Source organism: Agelaius phoeniceus, chromosome 9 (assembly GCF_051311805.1).
Source record: "Agelaius phoeniceus isolate bAgePho1 chromosome 9, bAgePho1.hap1, whole genome shotgun sequence".
In the NCBI taxonomy this organism is placed as follows: Eukaryota; Metazoa; Chordata; class Aves; order Passeriformes; family Icteridae; genus Agelaius; species Agelaius phoeniceus.
The window spans coordinates 20697642-20717525 of NC_135273.1; the positions used below are offsets into that span (position 1 = coordinate 20697642).

General features: G+C 43.3%; 1 protein-coding gene across 21 annotated transcripts in view; it reads right to left on the reverse strand.

Moving 5' to 3' along the window:
• CAMK2G (calcium/calmodulin dependent protein kinase II gamma) overlaps positions 1-19884 on the reverse strand; it is a 118451-nt gene that overhangs the window by 79284 nt on the left and 19283 nt on the right. The window lies entirely within an intron of this gene.

Genomic DNA, 19884 nt, shown 5'->3' on the forward strand with positions numbered 1-19884 from the left:
AGAAGTTTAGGATGAAGGCAGAATTACCCAAAGCACAAAATGCATCAGAATTAAGAGCAAATCATATCAAGTCTGTACCACGTGTAACATCTCCACTACAGATGCACCAAGGTCAGGGAACTGGTCTAAAACACTCCAGCTAGTTAGATCTCTGTAAGACAAAGCCTTAAATGCTGTAATACTGAGGCACCACAGCTGCAAATTCTGCAGTCATGTCATTCATTGTTTTAAGAATGAAGGACTTTAAGTAAGTCCTATGCCCAGTGCAATCCCTGTGGCACAGCTATTGAAGTTTTAACTTCACGCCCTGAGAATGTGACAGATTTTTTTACTCTGGTTTCCCAAGTGTACAAATATACCAGAAGGAACATGGCAAGAAAAGGAAAAGAACCTCGAAGGAGCAGAGTCTCAATTAGCTGCATCTACAGCACTGGTGTACATGCTGGATGTTAAGGATTTCAGAAACAGAAGCTGGCTAGCTGATATGCATACTAAGAAAAAAGGTCAGGCCACAAACTCCAAGTTTCAGGCTAATGATGCTACATTTTGCAATTTTCTAAATTCTACTTTCTATGTCACGCAGTTCTGAAAACTTCCCTCCTGACTCTTGGCTGTGAAATTACAAGACAAATGGAACTCTGGGAAAAACACAGTTGTACCCACAGTTAAAACTGACCAAGACTGCACTGGTGTCTCTTCCAAATCATTATCATAAGTATTTCACAGAATCCAAAGAAATAAAAGAACAGCTTATCCTTCATCTAATCTATCTTTCCCTCTGACCTGAAGAGAATGTTACAGTGATTTTCCCACTCCCTATCACAAAAAAAAAAAAATCCAGTCATTTTAGATGTACCTGTAAAACTTCCTGCCTGCAACTTTTGACACATGGATGGGAGGACTACAGTGCTGCCACACATGGTTAAAAGCAAGGAATATATGAAGAAGAGAGAGCAGCACAAGGCAGCAAGTAAGGTGCTGCACAGGGCACCCGCCTCAACCCAGGGCATGTTAACAACAAATCCTACCAAGTACCCATACCTGCAATAGCTCCATAAAGGGTCACTGATATAACTAAATACTGACAAAAGGTCAATGGATTAAACTACTTGTGCAGTCTTTATATCTGTTCCCTATGCAGGTGGAATTGTTTGAAAGCTTTGATGCCAGGTTTCTCTAATGAAACAGCCAAGACAAGCTTATCTGAGCTCCTTTACTGCATTACTGAAAGTGAAGAGGAAAGAGATGCTCATTTCTACAGCCTTCAGATCAACACAGCACACAGTGAGAAACAGCAAGAGAATGGATGAAACGAGTGGTCAAGACACAAAGTACTGCCTATTGTACCCCAAGACAGCAAAGCAAACTGACTTACACTAGTCACAAACACTCTGTCCAGTCTCCAACTGGGTACTCCAGCACACTGGTTCTTCTGAAGCACTGCTGCCGCCTGTTCCAAGAAAACACCTGGCTAGCAATGCCAATGTGCCAAAAAACAGGCTAGCCCAAGATATTGATGTATTCATGAGGCTTCTAAAATCTCCTGAAAATGCCAAGATGTCCTGCCTTAAAAAGTTCTGTCTTCTACCCAGCCCTAGCAAAGGTACCCTCAAACAGCAAATCCTTGCTTTACAAGAAAATGGTGCAGGGACTCAATGAACTATGGAGAGGCAGAGGAAAGCATCTTCCCATTATACTGAGCTCATGTAAAAGTACAGCAATGGACAAATCAACCTGTGGACTTGGAGACCTGGGAAGACTTCTTTATTTCCTTCTATCGGTCAGCTTGGTCCATCCAATACCACTCTAAAGTAATCCCTGCTTAACTTCCCTAAGCAGATTCGTATCAACTGGCTCAGGTCCTGCTTGTGCAATTAATCACACTTTGTCATATTTAGGAGTGGCATTTCTTTAGCCCAACTCTGAAGCCTAAGGCAAGAGACTGTTCACTGAGCTGTCAAGGAGACCAAGAACTCTAGATAAAAGGTCTGTGGGAGGAGGAAGTCACTAGGATTGTTGAACCTGTGAGGGATAAAGCAGGGGTCTATGTTCTTTGGAGAAAGAAACATTTTTAGGAGAAACAGCTTGCTGCTAGCAGCAATTATGCTACCTTTTATATGGCAAATTTGTTTCCATTTCATGACCGGAGTTTGGATAAACGTCTGATTGATTCCAGCACAGATTTCTTGCTTTTGAAGTCCAAGTTTCCCCTCTTATATTCCTTCCATCTCACCGTAATTGTAGACTCTTTCCTTACTTCACATTTTAACCAACAGACTTGTGCTTATAAATAAAACTATTTTTCCTTTTGAAATATAAACAACAAACTCAAAAGGCCTATAGAAGAAAATCCATACTTTGGCTCTTCATAGTAAAGTCAGCAAGTAACTTCATATAAATCTTAATTTAGAAGGTACCCAAAAGACAGCTGAGGGCCACTGTGGTGACCTCTGAAAGTCAGACAGGAGCATAAGACTTGGCTATCTCCACTTGTGTGTACAGACTGGGTAATGAGAGCAGCCCTAGAGAAAGAGATCTGAGGGTCCTGGGCAGTGGCAAGCAGAACATGAGTCAGCAGTGCCCTGGCAGCCAGGAGAGCCAAGTACATCCTGGGGGCTATCAGGGACAGCATGGCCCGCAGGGCAAGGGAGGGCATTGTCCCACTCTGCTCCGCACTGGGGCCTCCTCACCTCGAGTGCTGGGGGCAGCTCTGGGCACACTTTAAGAAACATATAAGGAGCATCCAAAGAAGCACTGTGAACATGGCAAAGGGCCTTGAGGGGAAGGCTTATGAAGAATGGCTGAGGTCACTTGGCCTGTTCAGCCTGGAGGAGACTGAGGAGAGACCCTATTTCAACTCACAGCTTCTTTGTGAGGGGAAGTGAAGGGACAGATACTGATCTTTCCTCCCTGGTGACCAGTGACAGGACCTGAAGAAATGACCTGAAGCTGAGGGGAGGTTTATGTTGGATAGGAAAAGATTCTGCACCTAGCAGGTGGTTGGACCCTAGAGCAGGTTCCCCAGGACAGTGGTCACAACGCCAGCCTGACAAAGTAGAAGGAGTCTTTGGACAATGCTGTCAGGCACCTGGTGAGACTCTTGGGGATGGTCCTGGAAGCCCTGCCAGGAGCTGGGCTTCAATGATCCTTGTGGGTGCCTTCCAGCTCAGGATATTCAGTGATTCTATGATTCACTTCTACGAGCACCCCAGAGACCTGCGAGTACAAGTGCAGGCAAGAGCAAGCAGCTAGCCTGTCACAGGAGGAGCAACTAAGGTCAGTTATAAGCTGGATATAAAGAGAGGGTGGGGAAAGGCTGCAGTGAAGACTTGGTGTCATACCAGGACAGGCAGAGAGAGCAACCAAAGAGAACAAGTCATGATTTGGTGGAGGGAAGGGCAGGATGGGAGGTGCAGAGCAAAATAGAGAGGAAAATGAGGAATAATCCTGTCTGACAAAGGACAAAAAAAAAAATCTGAAAAATTCTTCTTTGTAACACTGCAGTGACAGTTTAACTACTACTCTAGCAACATAGAGCTGCCAGAGGACTGTTACACAGGCTGGTCTGCACTGTGGGAAGGAAGAAATACGCTTGATGGCCTCCTCAAAAGAAAACACGTGCTCTTACCAAGTACTGCTCCTCTGTGCTCTTTCCAGAAGGTTCACAAGGCAGAGCTCACATGGTATTTGACAGCATTAAGATATCTTTTTCTGTCCTTGCTGCCTTGAAAATAGAAATATATCTGGGATGCAAAACACCTGACCCAACTTACAAGCAGTTTTCTAGACTTCTTTTCAGAAAAGGTCAATGTGACAAAGTCAGATAGGCTTTTATGGAATCTACTTGCCAAATCCAAGACATCACCCAAGAACATTATTGTTCCAAGTCCTTACAGATCTGTCTCCAATGATGAATAACCTTTGAGACCATGGAGAAAATTCAGAGCAGGGTTCAGGGTTCTGTGTGCAATTTTTCTATTTGATATACCATTTCCACCTAAAACTAAGCTTCCTATTGAATTACAAGTCCTTCTTTTTCATAATGCATTTACCACATGAGTTGTATCTCCCTAGACATCTTGGTGAATACTGTTTCTGGTTCTTTAGGGTAGCTTGTTAGCGTACTGTGTGTATCTGCGAGGGCCAGACAGCATGGCACTAGCACAGTGAGCTTTCTCCAAGAGCTTTTAGCAAGCCCACAGGCTTCCTAACCTGCAGGCTGGCAGCTGTCTGTTAGTAGAATGCCAGGAAAAAAATAGGCTGCCCCTTCACAAGGATTAGGTGTGCAATCAGGAGCAAGTGTCTGAGCACAGTCCAAATGTACAGGACTAACTGCATGCTGTCACACGTCCAACCAAAAAAATTAAAGAAAGGGTTGATTCTCCTGCTTTGTAGACATAACACAGGTTCCAATATGAGAAAGAAAGATCAGCATATGGAACAAAAAAATCACTTTAAGAGTGCACCATGACCCTCATAAAAAAACGAATACAGAAAGTACCTTCTAGAATTAAGTATCACATGAGAAAAAGGAGCAATAAGCTGCCTTTTGTAAAAGACCTGCATCACTGCTACACCACCAATAAGAATAAAATAAGACGAAAGAGAGCTCTGAGCAACTCCATTTATAGGAGGGGAAGGGAAAAAAAGCCTTTATTAGTCACTGATAGGACAAGTTGCATTTACAAAGAGTGCATTAGTTATCCACTGGTTTTTTTTTACAGAGGAAGTTGAGGAGGGCTCTATCTTCCCAGCTTCCATGGGAGACAAGGCCTCCATGCCCCAAAGTGCAGCTGCTGCACATTTCCTTCCAGAAAGTGCTCATAATGGCACAAGGTCTCCATATCCCTTCATCTAGGCACTGCCTTCTGCTCTCTCACAGACACTGACTAGGAAGATGCAGCTGGAAAATGGATCCTTCCAACTGGCACTGGCCCACACTGTCTCAAGGCTTGGTCTGTTAAACACACATCAAAACAGCACCGCCAGCTCTGGTGGGAGGAAGACGCAGGAAAATCCTGAGGCTGCAGCTTCTCTAGTAGCTGTCACTGTTCTCATGAAAGCTCATCCACAAAGGAAGAGTGCAAGGCAAGCAATTCAGATGTTTTGAAAAGACAGCCACTCCTCTTTTCCTGCCTAAAGTTGCAGCATGCTGCAGAAAGCCCAAAATACACAGAGACTCTCCCCTAGTCAGGGCAGTTTGAGGTGTCTGAACTACACTGTACTTCTGCATGGCTCTTGTGCCTGCTCCAGCTTTCTGAGCACACCTTATCCCCAGCAGCCAGACAGGAATCATCTCTTCTTGCACACCTTCTTGTTCTATGTTGGCTACAGCCAGCAAGGAAGGCTGCAGCAAGAAGGAGATGCCTCTCAGCATGAAGGGAGCACCAAGGAAATGCTGCTGCTGTGCTTCACCAGCACCTGCAGAGAGGTTAGCCTTCCAGAGGGCTGGAGGGTCAGGCAGGCTGAGGAATGCAAGAATAGTCACAGAGTAAGTATGCTGTCCCTTCAAATGTTGAGCTGTTATCAACTCTTCAAGAGTTTCTGAGCTGGGGGGAAATCTGCCTCCAGTTCACATGAGCAATTCTAGGAAGTTCTCAAATTCCTGAGATGAGGGCTGCCAGCTCAGTGCATGCTTTACTGCTACTATACCAAAAACCTGTTCATTCCTGCTAAAAATAAAAAAAAAAAACAAACCAAAACCAACAAACAAACACAAAAATCAAACCTGTAACCACACTCTAGTCTGCCCTTGTAACAGTGATTTTGCTGCCTCCTTCCCCTGCCCAGCCACTCATTCATCTTCACACAAAACAGCAAAGGGATTATGCAGATGTTGCTTTGCTATCCTGACCTTCTTAACCTATGCCCACATGCCATCAGTGATGTTGTGCGTCCACTGTCCCTTCAACCATACGTCAGAGGCTAATTCCCTTCTGGCTGTACCCTCATTCAGAAGCTGGATGATAATTCTCATCTCCTGCCACAAAGCTTCACAGGAACAGAGACAGGAACTCCCTGCATCAGTACAACTGAGGTTTGGAACACAGAACTAGTTGTAAAGCACAACAAAGAAGGACAACACAGGCGGTGTATCCAGAGTTGTGTCCAGCTGAGGAGCAGCAGGAACACTGAAAAACTGAATGCTCAGAGAGGCAGTCCATGGCATGGCCAACATAAAGCATCTGTGGATGTCTGCCTGGGGAAGAGTAAGTGGGGGAGGAAACAGCACCATGAGGGACAGGATTTCACTCTAGTGCCCAGCAGAAGTAGCTGCTCAAATGGAGCTAAGGCTACTGCAAAGGAGTAACAGAAGGTGACTGAGCCATCAGTTTCCATGCAAGCTGGGTGAGTCTCTGTCTAATCCAGAAAAAGAGGCTGCACAGGTCTTGAAGAACAGGTCAGCAAGGATTTTCACAGTGATTACTTGACCACACTTAGGGACCCAGGAAAGTTGCATCCCATCCAGCAATGATAAATGACTGTCACTGTCCATTTCCTGCTCCACAGAGCCTGAGATGCTAACAGCAGCCTTGAATATATCCATGAATCCACAATGATATCTAGAGTGGGGAAACAACCTTGATTCAGAACAGCATCTTGACAGATCTACAGCTGGGGAGATTCCAAGTGAACAGGAGGAAAGATTCTGAAAATTGCTTGGCAAACTGGAGGAAGCATATAACAGACACAGGACCAGGTGGCAGGGAGAAGTCTCTGGCAGGGACAACAGGGTAACTTCTGCATGGACATGACTGCAATGATCACAGTCAATACTGCTGCTGAACTTTCTGTCAAGAGCCAAGCACCAGAAAAATGAAATTCACAGAACCTGTCACCAGGTCTGACAGATCACCCAGAGCATGCAAGGAAGCATCTCTTACTTTGATTTCAAGAATCAGGTAATCTTGGTTTCAGCCCTGCTGTCCCCACAGTTCTCCCCTGTTTACTGCAGTGCTTGAGGTATCTGCCCTGGGGAGCTCTAGGGCTGACACGTCCACTCCACCGGGCAGAGTTGAGTCACCTTTCCAAGAACACAGTTTTCTCTGGAGCTTTGTGACGAGGGAGAAAAAACCCCAAACAAACAACAAAAAAAAAAGGCCTCTTCAAACCACAACCCAACAATCCCACTGCCAAAACTTAGAAACCAACATAGTTAATAATTCCCATGGTTGCATTTTCATTCCTTTGGCAGGAAAGGTGAGTGGAGGGGCAAAGTAAGGTATACTGCAGCACACATGGGTTACTAGGCTTTGTGGTCACTTTCCTAGTTTTTAGATCCCTTTTTCACATTTCATAAGCCATGAGAGTCATGGTAATTCCCCGTGCACACTACAGTACTAACTTTCGTGACCTCCAGGACATTAAAAACACTAGCACCCCTAACACACCACAGCTAGCACAGACACAGGCTATCAACATCCTTTGGCTTTCTAGAACCCTCTCTGCTACTGTGCCATGAAAGGACAGATGGATGGCTCCAAGTGTCTTCCATCCATCTGCTTCCTCACCTCAACTAAGGGGACAGAATTCAGCCATCCCTTGGATCCCATGATGATGATTAATCCAGCATCGTGGACAAGCTGTTGCCTATAAGGACTCCAGTGATCACACAGATTTTTCTCCATAGGGTTAGAGAGAAGAAAAGTTCCAGGAGGCTGGGCCTCAGTGAACAAGACCCTGCACAAGGGGATATCATGAGCAGCTGTCCTCTGAGAAGCCAAGACCTTCACTTTAAAAGTACAGCAGCAGCAGAGAGAGAGATGGTGTAAAACTGAAGTGATAAGCAAATTGCATAACAATTTCCTCTGGAACTGGCACTCATGAGCAGGAGACAGACACCCAGCTTCTGATATTGCTCCTGCTGGGCACCTTCTGTCCTTGCAAAAGAGCTCCAATCTTTATGGAGATGTCTAGTCCACAATCAAAGGTTTAATCACAGCATGAACATACATATCCATGTTAGCACTACACCTCACAAGCAGGACTAGTAATAGTGGGATTCATAGACTTGAACACAAATTGTAAGGCCTGCTGGGGACTTACATATGTTCCTAAGCTGCTAGCCTCCACTGAAAGCCATATCACTGGGGCTTCAATGCTGTTATCTCTACAACACTGAGAATAAAGTTCATGAACTGTGTCCTTCATGCTGCAATCACACCTTCTGCTACACTACCAGCAGAGACTCACCTCTCTCTTCATCAGCTTCACATGTTTAGTTCTTGTGTTTAGACTAGGAGTAGCACAGTAAAGGAAATTGACAGAGGGAGAGACAGAGAGAAAATACAGACACTGAGGTATTAATAATTATGCTTTGCTTGTCCAGTCCTGCACATTTTCACTCTCAAACACTGAGCACATGCAGAAACAAAATCATACAAGAATAGTGATTGTATAAATAAATAATAATAATAATAACATAAAAACACACCAAAAGGAAGAAACACATGAAGACCAGCTCCAGGAACTCATAGCACATGTGGGTGAAGTGATTACACTTCCTGTCTCACAACTCCACTGTCCACGGTCAATTTCATTTTCAGTGCAATGAGCAGCCTCCAGAGAAGCTGCAGGTGAGTTCAGTCACACACAGGACTGGTTCCCCCTCTCAGCATGCTGGCAGTACTACTTCCTCATTCACTGTGATCACTCCCTTCACTTGCCTTTCTACATCGCGTCACCCAGCAGGATGGGGCAGTACTGGTAGTTAGTGTGTCAATTTATGGCTCAACTCTATACTTGAGTGTGCTTTTCCTAGGTTGAATTAATGTTCTCTCTCCCAGGTCTGACAGAAAAAATTGCAAACAAACAAACAAAAAAGAGGCCAGGCCTGAATCACCCAGCATTGCATAATTTTCCTTCCAAAAGGTAGGCATCAGAAAGAAAAGAGGTTTTCAAAATTATCATTCTGAATTTTAAAAAGATCAGGCCACCCTCAAAGGCACATGGACAGGAACAAAAATGAGAGTACAGAACTCAAAGAGGCTTTGGACCAGGAAGGTCAGAAGAATGACACCAACAGAGCCATCATCAACAGGACTGAACTCCATCTCAGTTAAGCATGCGCTTGTTGTACCACCAACATGATGCCAGGTGCTCAGGAGTCTGAGCCATACTCAAATTACGAGCTGCAGCTGGCTACCCAAGGCCACTGAGTTAAAGAAACTGAGAAGCAGATCACCCAAAACCACACAGTGCTACTAACTATGGATGTGTGTTTTGGGACTTCTGGAACAATGAGGTCCACGAGGGCTCAGGTTATTGCTGGAACAAGAGCAAGCTCCCACCTGCTGATTGTATTTCCTTCACTTCTCTTCACCAAGCAAAACCCTCAAAATACATAATTTAAGGAAATAATCAACCCTGCTAACAAAACCGTAGAACACCTGAACACACTCCTTTCTTCCCTTAAAATTCACACAGTGTAAATCTGTTTAAGAGTCCTCGAAGTTGGAGACACATGTGCTAACAAAATTAACCACAGAAAACAACTAGCTGGACCCCTAGGGATCTGCAAATTAGTTAATTTTGCAGGATCAGATGTATCTAGGAAAGGGAGCACAAGAAGGACAGAGCAGAAGAAAACACTCTATTCAGTCTGCATCACTACCAGCGAACTACTGGGCAAAGAAGCAGTCACTAGTACTCCCATATCCTCTATCTTGCCATGTCAAGAAAGCAAGTAAAATAGGAAGCCTAAGAATAAACACAAAAACAGTTATTAGAGTAAAATAATATATCAGAGACCCAGCGGCCTTGCCCAAGAATTCAACAGGATACTTTAAAAACTCACCAAAAGAGACAGACTTGCTTAATTGTTACAGCAAGCTTATACAAAAGAATCCTGCCATTTGTAAATCCTGAGTTTGTTTCAGAACTCTTCTGAGGGAACTGAGGGAAAGGCACTTGGGTGACAGGACCCAAGGAAAAAGCCCTGATGGCAAAGGTGCTTGGGTGAACAGCAACAGCCTGCCCAGCTTGCTTTGCTTGCTGACACAGCACAGTGGCCTGCCTGCACATGCAAACCCACATGCATGGAAGGCATTCCTCCCAGCTCCAGCACTTAATTGTGAAAATATTTGAGTGACATCCCACCAGGGTACACAGGGGACATCGTTCTGCCCAACAGTTCGGGAAAGGCTACATCTTGAGATGCACAAAGGCAGAGAGGCAGCAGCTGAGGGGGAAGGTCTAGGGAGATTAACATGTTTATCTCCTCGCTTAAGTCTCTTACCGGCCAATGGTTTCAGCACGATGGCAGCAACAGGACTAAAAATAAGAACTCGGGCATTACCAGTGACTCACCGTGTGGGCAATGACACTGCGAGGGATCACGCAGATAACCGCTCCCGCAGCCCAGCTCCTCTATGCATGAAATGGCTCGCCACAGAGACAAAGGACACACTGCACAGAGATCTCTTCATTCAAGTGATCTTTAGACTCTATGACATTCTCTTCAACCATCAGTAGCTTTAAGTAGATTATCAGACCAATCTCAGACCCAAATGTTGGGTTCAGCACCTGACACAGAGGCTTGAGGGGACAGAAAACACCATGAAGACTATGCTTCCAGAACATCAAAATTCCCTGTTAGAGGGAATACTGATGATACTAACCACTGCTGGTCTTCCTTTCTGTCTGGATTATGTCTACCAGTAAATAAATTTCATAGGCATAAGCAATTCCAGGATGTTGCATTAGAAGAGTTCCTTCAGCAAAGTCTAGTGCACATCAGCAAAGCTAGCACCACAGCAAGACAGTGCTTACCATAAAGAACCTCACACTTCCTCCAAAAAAGCCCATATACTCATAAGATAGTATTTTAGTAATTCAGCTATATAGAGATGCAACAGCATTTCAGATTCTTTATGTAAGCCACTGGAATGAAGGGTTTCAGTGGTACAGCTGTAGGAGTTAACATCCCACTACAGCACTGATGTAGTACCCCGACTTCCTCCCCTGAAAGGCCACAGCTAAGATAAAGCCAGATTTTTTTTTTAATATCTCTAGGAAAAAAAGAGATCACTCTTCTGGCCCTGCCTGTGGTGCAGATTTGTCCAACAGCAGGTAAAGGAGATCCCCTTGTTGCAAAGCTGGCACTCACAGCAGTCACATCCTTCCCCTGCCTCTTGCTAATGGCCCTGTATCCTCTTTACTTTTGATGCTGACGCAAGCACTTGTGCAGCAGCGCACTGAACTGGATAACTGAACTGATCCATCATTAACCTGGTTCACCACACACCTATATAAAGAATTTGTGCTAGTGCAAGGAGGGAACAGCCAGAAGAAAGGCTGCCTCTTTCAGCAGCAGCAGAGCTCCTGCTGGCTGAGACTGCTCATGTTGCTATGGGGGACAGTTCAACTACCCTTTGCTATGATACTCCAAGATATTGCTCATATACAGATCATGTCAGACCATGAGATGTTCTAGTCCCCTGACTGAACTACCCCTAGTTTCTGACCCATCATAAGAGAAAATTGTTCAGATCTCCCCTAATATTCACCCTTCATAACTTCTGCCACTCATAAAGAGGCCATCATTTTTGTAAGTACATAGGGAATATCTATCTTTACCATCACCACTTCATGTAGTGAAGAAAAATACTCAGTTCTGGAGATCAAAAAAGTAGAGTGAGAATACAGCAATTTATTTGAAATTTGCAAGGAGTCAGATCCTGTGCCTAAAAGAAAGAAATAAAACCCTATCCATAAAATACCAGGATATCACATGCAATCTGGATTGTATGAAGGCAAATAGGACATTGCTGTTGAGACAGCAGTGCTTAGAGATGGGCTGTTCAGCAGTCAGTGATACACAGCGATTTCCTAAGAAGTAATTATGCAGTTGGCTGCTTACAGTCAGAACCAAGGACCTCTCCCATGAGAACAGACACTGAATGATATCCCTCAGATTGCCTACTGCTCTTTAACAAGAGCAGCCAAAACTACAGTGTACCAACTCCTAAATCTGCATTTAGCCCTCTCTCATTCATTCAATATACTGGAAAACTTGCAAGGAGCAGCATCTCCTCCTATGCCCATAAGCATAAAGAGCAATTCTCTCTCTAGCTCTAGCTGGTCAGGAAACCACCAGGTCAGAGCACTGAGGCATTTACAGCATCCCAAGATAAAACTGGAGACAGCTAAATCTTCCCAGTCTGCCTGACAAGAGCAGAGGCACACATCAAGAATTATTCAAATATTAGAGAAATAGGACACTTGACTCCACAACTAAAAGAAATGAAGCTTCAAGGGAACAGCAACTTATACAGAAAAGCACATCAGTGACTGCTTTTGTGAGAAGCTCTTATTTATTACAGCCTATACATAAATCTGCACACTAAGAGAAAAATCATTAAGATGGCTCCACAGGAACAAAGGAAGACATGTCTGGGGAAAGCAGGTACCAAACAGCCCAGGCAGATGTGGTAGGAAGGCATTTCAGAAGGAAGAGCCAGGTGACAGCACCAAGAACCATGGCTGGCAGGAAGTGCTGTGCCAGACTCACTGATGGCAGGCTGCACTGCTGTGGGCTAAGATAAACCTGTCTTGGCCTCTCTGATCTGCAGCACACAGAAAACAAGATAAGCAGAGTCCAGAGAGGGAAAACACCCATTTTACCAGGAAAAGAGGGGATTTTGAAGAGTTTGCTTTGTTTATTAAATAAGCAGGTCCTCATATAGGAGAACTTGGGGCAGTTTGCTTCCTGCCATCAGAGGTGAAAGAGGGCAACATATATCAGAAAACCAGATGTCTGCTGCTCTAAGGTGCTTTTCCAGTTTTTTCTGCCTCCTGCTGAGTAAACATATTTTGGCCTATCCAGCTATTCTGACAAAAGACAGTCCTTAGGAACTTTTGGTTGCCTTCATAATAACAAGATGCATCCTTCAGTCTTAACCACTGGGCAAAATCAGTTTGCAACTCTGTGATCAGATGCTCCCAGGAATATAAGTCAGACAAGAGAAACAATGAGTCATATTTTGGCAAAAATACACCAGATCTTTATTTTGCATCTTCCTGTGTTCGTCAGTGCAAGGCTGCTTCCCTCTGCTCCTCATACTTTTAAAAGAGCAGTAACTATCACCACTCCCCCCCCCCCAAGAAAAAAGCTTTATTATTTCTTCTGATTTTATGCTGAACCATCATATTTCCAACATGTTAAGTGTCTTCACCATGCCTGAATTATGCAATAGGAGAATTCAGATTCAGCACCAATTTAAGATACAGCTCTGTTCTGTGATTCCCCAGCCTATGACTGCAATTCAGTAGTCCCACTACCACTGTCAGCTTGGAATGCACTTTGAGATCCCTCAGCTTATGAAATTTTATTACAAAGATAAAATATTTGCTCCTGGTTCAGTTCATAAGATTCTGATTAGCAAAGCTCTAAGGGCATCACTAGAAGAGCTCTAATCATCTACCTCAGTAGACCAGAGTGACCCAAAACATGACAGCTTATTAGCAAATATTTCATGTTATAGGAAAGATCCTTCTGCTCAGACATAAATTGTTAAAGTCTGTATTTACTATGTAGAAAATGGATGTTAACATATAGACAGGTCATGACTAAGCATCAAGAAGAATTTGAAACACCCTTCAAACAAAATACAGATTTAGCATTTCATACTGGCTGCAAAAAGAACACCCAGCATTTCCTATGACAACTTCTAGCACTAGTTTTTCAGATGCTTTGAACAGCAATTAACTTAACCTAATAGTTCCAGCCATAACAGACTACACCATTTCACAGAAACACAATCCAAGACTCAAAATTGTCTGCATTCTAAAAGGTTGAGGCCCAGTATGACTCTCTGCTTTTCCACAGATGATGCCTGCCCAACAATCTGACTTGCTTTGACCAGACATTAGCTACTTCTGAAAGAATGGAGACAGACAGGAGAGAAAAGGATGAAAAAAAAAGAGGAGGTATTGGGCTTTCTGTCTGAATTGAATACCAAACCTCAGCAGACACCAAAATGCAATGACTGCCTTATCACCTTATTACAAAAGCTATGAGTAAGGTTTCTAAGGAAAAGGACACTATTTGCCCCAGAGATACCCACTTGCTACTGATGCTTCTAATAAAGGGCACTTCTTGGTGTCTCCTCTTCCATACCAGCTACACAGAAACTATGCTCTAATATCCAAACATTAAATGCACTTTGAAGTGGCACCCAGCCATTTATCCCCATTCACTGTAGTCAAAAGACATTCTAGACATCTTGGAAGTGATGGCAGATTGTGATAAACTGCATCTTTGTTCACCATGCTCTTTTGATCTCCATAGAAAAGGAGACAGAAGGAGAAGTGGCAGCTACTGCAAAAGACACGATCTCCTAGCAAAGGACTCATAGATGTAAAAGCCTTCCTTCCCTACCAGCCAACAGTTAACCCAGGAGTGGGAATAATAAAAAACTGGATTGCAGCACTGAATGACCAAGTCAATTAAGAGAAAGAGGAAGAATATTTACATAGATCCAGTAGGCAAAACACACATTTTTAAAAATGGAATACCTAAGTTCTATTCCAAAACACCTAGGAGTTAAAAAAATAGCAGAATTAACATTGTCTATGCAAATTGGTAGTGATGCCATGTCACAGATGTGATTAGAGAATGCATGAATAGATGTTTGATCCCAAGGAATGCTCAACAATGGGAATGTCAAGATAAATTATGCCCAGTAGAAGCATGGGTGCTCAGTGCTTCCACCCCAAAAACAGACAAGCTAAGGAGAGCAAGAGGCAATTAATAAAGTCCAAGTTTTAGCACAAGTTTAAATCAGGGTATTCAGGTTTGCTGAATTACTTTTCCCCTTCCTTCTGTTAACACCTTATTAGAAGATATGAAATTCCAGGGGAAATCATCTCTGTTTTGATTTCTCAGTAAGGAAATCCTAATCTTTTCAAACACACCAGTCTAAGAAAACAGAGCAGAGACTTATCCTTGCAATTCTGGGTCAAACTCACAAATCTTGGACTTGTGGCAGTGTACAGCAGGAGAGAGCAAGACCTGGAAAAGAAAATCTGGCCAAATGTGCATGCAAAGCTGGCACTGGTGAGTGGCCTTGGCCATCAGGCCACAAAACACTTTTCACCAAGAACTAATTTCTCCTCTCACCTACAGAGCAGCGCTCTGCACACCCCCATCAGTGCTCTGCTCCCCACTTCACTGCCAGTCACCTCCTTCTCCACGCACTGGCCTGCTTCCTGTCTAACAATCTTGCAGCTTCACTGGGGATGCAGAAGCTCACCATACAGCATATTTGTTGGCTCCATTTTAAAGGAATCTCCTAGCCAATGATCCTACATGCCCTAGGTATCCACTGGATTCCAATTTCCACACAGAAACAGCTTCAGAAGCCTGTTTTCAAGAAGGTGATTGTCTCTCCCAGATGGCTCAACAGTCTCTACAGTAGAGGTTGAGTGCTCTATGGCAAACACTCCAACTCCTCTCTTCCACAAAGGACACATACATTAGCATATAAAATATCCTGAAAAATTACATGAACCTCTCAAAACCTGCTAGAAGCAAGGACAAAGTGGTTTGAAATGCTTTCTTTATAGCACAGAAACAGCTCCTCTGTAAGCAGACATTGACACCCTTCTGCTTAGTACCAGAGGATAAAGAGACAGAAGAAATGCCACTGAGCTGGACACTGTCTATCCATCTAGAACTGTTTTGAGCATGTGATCCTGCCACAGATGGCAGTTAATAGGATGGTGCCTTCTTAGAAGATGTTCAATTAAAACCCCGAGGGGTGTGGTACCATTAGCTTTAGTTGGCAGCCAGGGTACAGAACCAAGAAATTAAGTCTGTCTTCACTAATCAGTGCTGCCCCCAAAGTGGAGAAGAAACATCCCTTTTACATGAAAATCTCTCCTTTGTCCTAAAATGTGCCCACTTTGTCCCACAGCATGGAAGTTCTCCCAATATACAGAACCTATAACCACAAAAAGCTGCAATTCTTAGCATAAACAGAGCACTAACAGAACCAGAGAAATCCTCTTCAGTGAAGATGGACAAGGTGGTCCGATACTAAATGAAGCTATTCCAAGTCTGCTGGCTGGCATGACAGGCTGTCCTGGCTGAAAAGGGAATTACTAAAATGTACATGGGAGTGCAATACTGAGTGGGAGGACACCAAGGCAGAGATATAGGTAGCTTTCACTTCTCTAGACTTTCCCTGTAATGCCTGACTATTTATTCATATGAACAGCCACCATGCAGGCAGTCTCCTTGTGTCCTTTCCTAAGCAGGAATGTAGGGGTTTTTGTATCTCAAATCCAATAAAATCATTGCCAATCCTCCCCCTTTCCTTAAGCAGGATTATTCACATATTGAAAAGCAGTGTATATCCTGTCTAACTAAAACAGCACATGATGCGGAGGTGGCAACACACTACAATACAAACATAGCCAGATGAATAATTATGTAAAAAAATCACTTTTCTACTCCATGCAACTGCTCTGTGTTGTTGAGTCAGATGTGTTCATTTGAGCAGACAAAAAAAAGGGTTTTACTACTGCTGCTCCCACTGAGGCTTGGGAAAGCAAAGCCAAGCCTACATGCCCCAGTCTCAGCTATGCTCAGTCTGGGAAGCTCTTTAGCTCTAGAAGCCCCAGCTCTGCAAATCCCCAGCAGGAACTGCAGATCACGGGCACATATGTAGAAGAATAATTAGTTTCAGAGCCAAGACTGTGCTCCTCCCCCACCCCTTAAATTAAATAAGCCAAGAAAGAGTACACAGCCATCCAGTCATTCTTGAAGAATTATTTTTCTGACTAGCTCTGCACTTTAAGGATGCCATTTTTCATTATTGTTAATAGGTCTCATTAACTAGAAGCTCTTAAGCACAAGACCATTACTAAATGCAGTTTACACTGCACAAAAGCAATGCCCTTATTGTAGCAAGGGCAGGAGGGAAGGAAACAGTTTGCCTTTCCATAAATACCAATAATTCAAACCCAAGCTTTTTTTTTTCTTCATTTGGGTTCACAGTTACTTCAAATTAGTAGGCAGTTAAGAGAAGGATGGTTTTAAAGATCTCCAGTTTGCAATTAAGCTATACCTCATGACTTAAAAATGAACAATAATTCATTTTAAAACAGAAGCTTTACTCAAGCCAAACTTTCAGACCTTTCTGGGGTTAATGATCACATCATGGATTATAAAGATATGCAACCACACCCTTAAATTTCAGGCACATAAGCAACCTAAAGAAAGAAATACATATTTCCCCCCTTCCACCCATCTCACATACAGACAGAACAGTGAACCTCTCACTTCTGCTGAAAGTCTGAAATAATATGTGTATTTGGAAGCCCAAAGAGGAGCATGAATAAAAATTTCACTTTTATGAAGCTATAGAACTACTGAGGAAAAGGAAAGTTGGCTTCTTCCTAGAAGAGTCAGCCTAGGCTGGCCTTCAGAGGACGTGGATAAGTTCAAGAAGCGTGCCCATGGGAATCTCATTACGTTTAACAATACCAAGTGCAAGGTGCTGCACCTGGAAGAGGCAACCCCAAGCATCAATCCAGGCTGGGGTATGAACCAACCCAGAGCAGCCCTGCCGAGAGCTTGGGGGTGCTGGAGGATGAGACGCTGGACATGAGCCAACAACGTGCACCTGGAGTGCTGCCTTCAGCTCTGCAGCGCCCAGCACAGGGGGACATTGATTGGTTGGAACGAGTCCATAGGAGGGCCAGCAACTTGATTAGAGGGATCTAATCAACTTCTTCTATGAGGAAAGGCTGAGAGAACTGAGATTGTTCAGTCTGGAGAAGAGAAGGCTTCAGGGTGACCTAATTGCAGCCTTCCAGCACCTGAAGGGAGCTCACAAGAAAGACGGAGAGGGACTATTTACAAGGGCATGTAGTGACAGGGCAAGGGGGAATATCTTCAAACTGAAAGAGGTTTAGATTAGATATTAAGAAGAAATTCTTCCCTGTAAGGGTAGTGAGGCACTGACACAGGTTGCCCAGAGAAGGTGTGCCTGCTCCATCCCCGGGAGTGCTTGAGGCCAGGTTAGATGGGACTCTGAACAGCCTGGACTTCTGAAGGATGTCTCTGTCCATGGCAGGGGGGGCTAGAACTAGATGATCTTTAAGGTCCTTTCCAACCCAGGCCATTCTATGACTCTGTGATTCCATGAAAATTGAAACCCACTCAAAAGTCAGAGAAGTACCTTCCCCACTTGTTGTAGTGTTTCAGAGCTTCACAAAATTTGTAGAATCACCAGGGCTTTCAGTTAGTAATATAACTGACACCACCACAACTTGTGCATTGAAACAGCTAGCAACTTTTAATATCATTTTCCATGGAGAAGGCTTGACATCATGCTCTTCACACTTTCAATTCAAATACTGCTTAACTCAAAGTGAATTTCTAATCATGAACAGACACCCTCTTTGTTTGGAGGTGATCAACATATCATCCACACAGAGAAGCAGAACAATGTTTATAGCTCCAGCGTAAAAAGTTAATTCCAACCATGCACCACATCGAGGTTGTTCACAGGACTGAGCCTAGAAGAATAGTGCTTCACATCCTCCTTCACAGTATTAACATTCTTTTATTCATAGGAGGTAAAAAACTGGGGGTGGCAGGGAAATGCTTAAGTGTCTTTTGTATAAACCTGCACCACAAAGAATTTCTAAAAACAGCATCATGGAATGCTACATTTTCTTGAGGCTTTTCTTTTCTCCTCTGTCCTCCATCAAAAAACCCAACAAACTAGCAGAAAAATTCTTTGCAACCTGGAGGCCAAAACATTATGTGCAATAGTGCTAACACAGGTCCATGCATGAGCATTAGTCCTCAGCAGCATTACACACTATGCAAACCTGCTAAAGATGAAAACAAAGCTCAAGCACAAAAAGACAAATACAATTTCCAAAAGTGGAGAAAGTCAAATCATGATAGGCAGTACCTAAATTTAATATACACGCATTGCCAGACCTCTAATTCATTTTCCCTTGTGTTCAGTAACCAATGGTGTCTGAAACTTGCTAATTCAGGTACAATAGCAACAATACAACTTGCAACATGCCGGAACATTAGGACAGCCAGGTGGCAGAAAGGACAGACTGAAAAAGGATAATGTCTGGATGTACATTGCTGCTTTTTTTCTGCTGTTGTTGTTTTGGTTTGTTTTCATGGTTTTTCTTGCTTGTTTCTTTGGGCTTTTCTGTATAAAGACATCGGATGAATCATTCCCAATGCTGGAGTCAAACATCCACCCCTTCCTCCATCTTTCACTCTCCTGCTCTGGTGTTAGGAGAGCACCTTTCTCTCCAAAGGGAAACCTGTATTCTTTGCTGAAGTTATGACGAAAACAACTGTTGATTTAAAGAAAAAAAAAAGACAAGTATCCATGTTTCAGGATGATCTCAGTCATCCTGTACAAAAGAAAGAACGGATGAATCTCACAATGCAAAACACAACCTGAAGAAATAAGTCTGTAAACCCTTTCCTTTTTTAAAAGCATTCCTCTTCTAATATGCTGACTTAAATTACACACAAGTATTTAATTCTTTTTTTCTAATCTACAATATTTGTCTAAAGGCAACAAGTTTGAAATTAATTATTGAAAAGATAAATTTTCCATGCATTGCCTAACCACATTTGTTTTTATTACAGAAAGGGCAGACCAGAGCCTCTAACTAGTTTTCACACTACACTTTAATTAACCTTAATCACATTCCACCTCTCCCTACTATTTTCCTTTTCTCTCTACTCTTATATGGCTATTCCTTGCAGCACTGCCCCAGTACGGTTTCTGTCTTCTAAACAAAACGTGAATCACCCTACTTGAAAAGTAAGCAGTATCCCCAGCATACACATTATTAAGTGTAGAATAGCTTTCTGGTCATTCCCTCATG